The sequence below is a fragment of the Palaemon carinicauda genome, unplaced genomic scaffold (genome assembly GCF_036898095.1).
Source record: "Palaemon carinicauda isolate YSFRI2023 unplaced genomic scaffold, ASM3689809v2 scaffold1142, whole genome shotgun sequence".
In the NCBI taxonomy this organism is placed as follows: Eukaryota; Metazoa; Arthropoda; class Malacostraca; order Decapoda; family Palaemonidae; genus Palaemon; species Palaemon carinicauda.
Genome location: NW_027168641.1, coordinates 27,772 through 31,654, shown reverse-complemented (window position 1 = coordinate 31,654; position 3,883 = coordinate 27,772). Strand labels below are relative to the sequence as shown.

Genomic DNA, 3,883 nt, shown 5'->3' with positions numbered 1-3,883 from the left:
ATATCCCTTGATTCCGCCGTCCTAGGGGAATCAAAAGCCTCAGTAATCAGGTTAGAGCACACGGTACATACCTGAGGGTCTCAATACCGGAGATCACCCTTGGAGACAGCGCATGCTGCGTGCCTCCTACATAACTCATGTCCGCAGAAGTTCTTACTGCGGACGTTGCAGAAAGCACTTCCGCACTTCGGACGTTCCTCCTGTAAAGAGAAGAAATTTCCATGAGTATCAAGTGAACTACGTATCACTGGATTTGCACAGTTAGCATAACAAATCAGAAAGGAAAGACACACACTTGTGTTTCCCGCACAACCAATTGTTGCAGCCTTCCAGATAATAAAATTGTATGGTTAATCTCTCCTAGAGTAACCAATGACAAATTTCCAGAGGAAACAGGTGGAGCTCACACCTAAGATATGATTTTAAAATACCGGATAATAGACAAGAAAGAACTCACTTTCTTATCTGTAAGGCAACACCAAAGGGCTGTGCAAGACAACACAAAAGTGTTAGAACACACAGTGTTGTACCAATACTATACTATAGTTTTCTCCCTACAGTATATGCTATACTGAAGAATACTAGTACAGTATAGAAGGTAATGCGCCGGCCGGCACTTACCGGCTGGCACATACCATAACTAGCTTTAAAGTATACTACTTAACAGCTATAAGGCGGCAGAACGCTGGTTCAAATGCATGTGCCGGCCGGCAGTAACTGCCGGCCGGCAACAGCCAATGTCGGCTACCCAAGGTAGCACCCGGCTACCGGCCACCGCTTGTAGCGACCGGCAGACAAGGGCGTGACAATAGCCGGCCGGCAAAGGTAAACAACCGATGCCGGCCAGCAGCAAAAGAACCAGAGAACTCCGACTGCCCAGCTGCCAGCCACATAGGCCGGCAGCCGGGTCGGGTACAGCACTAGAAGAAAACAGAATGGATGCCAGGATAAGAGAGTGTACTACCTCCAAGCCCGGCAATCCGAAAGAGTGCAAATAAGGAAGGGGAGAATCTAATTCAGGCTTCCTGACCAATGCCGTCTGGGTCTACAGACAGACATGGATGAGGGACCAAGGAAGGTCCGGGCAGCACTCAAAGCAGAAGACCTTTGCCGGCCGGCACACACTGCCGGCCGGCACACACTGCCGGCCGGCAAGGGACTGAGTCAACTCTACATCCTAACCTATACTAGGTCCAGATGTAGAATGACGTACAGTACTGTAACGGCTAGGCCATTACAGAGATAGAGGGGGAAGGGACAAAGAGGGTCCTACCAACCTTGCTTTAGTAAAGAATCACCCGCAGCCAAGAAAACTCATCTTAGCCTAAGGGAGATCCAAGGAGGGAGGCCAGCAATACTTGCCAACCCCCACTGAACCAAAGCAAGGAAGGTGTTGCTACTCCCGGGGAGAGGATCTCATCCTCCCACAGAGAACAGCAACAAGGACTAGTCTGTTAGATCACAAAAGAAGGAATCATCTCGTACAGAAACCTTCGGGAGTGACCTAAGGAGGTTAAGCCTCCTATGTCTGCGTCAGACTAGCGAGGGAGCTCAACCCCAAGCCAGACAAACACAGACACAGACTAAAAACTCTGATGTTCTGCCCCTCTCTGAAGCCAGACTTACTGGAACAGGAAGGTACAGTAACACCCCAATATAGTTGTATCGAAAGTTAATTCAGATAAACCACTAGGGTTAAGCCCAAGGCTTAAACAGAGGGAAAGGGATTGCATACCTTCTCCGAAGAAAAGTTAGCAACCGGGGAGTATGAGAAAGTATACTAAGGCTCCATAGGCAACTTAGCCTAGGCAACAAGAGAATCGATTACCTAAATCACCGAAACTCACTCGTATACTATCTTGGAAATAATCAATATAATCTTAAATGTATAAAACTGCCTAAAGCTTCAATAAAATTTTAAAACACTCGGAAATCCAAAATTCATGCAGGAAAGTACTAGGGCCAAACGACTAGGCTACATGGTCTAGCGTAGGCCAGAATTGGCGAATACTTCGCCAAAACAACAATACTAAAGCACGAATAAGGAAATCCTATGTAACGCTAAATAGCTAAAATTATTAAAGCAAAACAGCCGGGAACGTCGCTCTGGCTAACTAAAATTCATACCTAGCGAGCGACAGCGTCCAGGACGCCTCCGGTAGGCAACGGCTCTTGTAACAAAGATTAATACTATTAATCACTTTAAAAATTACCAAGAGCCTACATTTATACATAAAAGAAATAATACTCAACTTATCAGAGGCAGACGAAGTTGGAGAAAGCATAATAAATCGATTAAATCCAAGATTTTGCGAGAAACACAGGAAAAAACACCGAGTTGTTAAGCTACGCAAAAAGGAATACAGATGGCGCCAGAATCGGCGCAATGCACACTTACGAAACGGGAGAAGAGAGAGCCTTGCGAACGGCTCTCCTTTTTCTTTCTCGTTTTCGTTTTCTTGCCAATTGACCCCTTCGAAGTGTTATCTCTGTTCGGGGTGCAGATTGTCATGTGGCGTGTCAAGAATACGTCCTCTGATATTTCGCGATATCCCTGGTAGGGATATTCGCTCCAGGAGTTAGAATTCTGGGTACCTTAAGGTAAATTCTCTGGGAATATCGCCGTAGTTGTAATATACCCTAGGAAGCTACCCTATAGGAACTTCCATCAGGACGACATGGCTTGAGCCCAAAATTATCTATTCCCAAAGTGTGAGCAGCGAGGCGAGATCCTACTACCGTATTGTTTGGTCCAGTTTTGACCAAGATGTCATCCTCTTAATTAGTAGAGTCAGCATATTTTGAGAAACCGAGCCTGAGGGAAATCCTTGTTTATGAAATATGTCATCATGGAAGGACACGTGCTGCCCTTTTGTTATGACTTAACACGTGGTCCAGATTGCATTAGAAATTTCTTCTGGAAGCTTCCATGGCGTGATCGAAGTAGGCGTTTTTGAGGAAGCCAATAGAGACGCAGAATTGTTTAAAAAATGCCTTCTATGGAAATGACCACTGCCCACTATAATTAACTCTGCCCATACATGTGCATTTAAACTTCAAGAAGAGATTGTCCAAGCTTTGCGCAGTGGCAATATCATAACCAATGAAACCGAGATGTGATTATTGCTAGTTGAATTGTCCAAGTGAGATAGGACAGGACATAAGACAAGAGAGGAACTATGTCTGAAGCAGATGAGATCAAAGTCCTAACGAGATAAGAAGCAGAGAAGACCAGAAGTCTGGTAGAGCCAGATTCTAACCTTCCTTTCAGGCGACAAACGCCTATCTCCAAAATCTGTTATGGCCGAGAAGAAGAGACAAATTAAAGCAGCCAGCCCTCCCTGCTTGTGATGAGAAGTAGCCAACACTGCCTTTCCGCTTGCCTTAGTTCAACAGTATCATCGAATTCTTGGAAGAAGATCTCTGATGTCCTTTCTTGATGCCACTCTTTCTGTGACGTCTTCGAATCCGGTCATCGTGCCACTTTCATCTGAACTCAAGCTGCCCTTCTGCAACGCTCTCAAGCATGAATCCTCCATACCAGTATCGTCTCAGCAGCTGCAGGAAACTATTCCCTAAGTATTTCTACCTTACTGACTGTTCCCCTTTTCTGTTGATGTTTTGGTTGATTTAATTTGTCAGTTGAAGTAAACGAATTAGTAACATTGATTTTCTTTATATAAGTTTGTGAATAAACGGGTTGTATTTTTTCGTGAGTTTCTTTTTATATTCATTTCCCATATTTCAATCGGTGTTGTTGGAAACATTTATCTTAGTTATTAAAAGAACCCGTGATGATTTTAAGATCGTAACAGTGACCTTGGTATTCCAAGGTTCAAAATCCTTTAAGATACCCTAGGCATCGAGAGAGAGAGAGAGAGAG

At 44.6% G+C, this 3,883-nt stretch overlaps 1 pseudogene; it reads left to right on the top strand.

Annotated features, from left to right (window-relative positions):
- The first annotated feature begins 3,074 nt into the window (after nucleotides 1–3,074).
- LOC137635341 (U4 spliceosomal RNA) lies at nucleotides 3,075–3,137 on the top strand (annotated as a pseudogene).
- The last annotated feature ends 746 nt before the right edge of the window (nucleotides 3,138–3,883 follow it).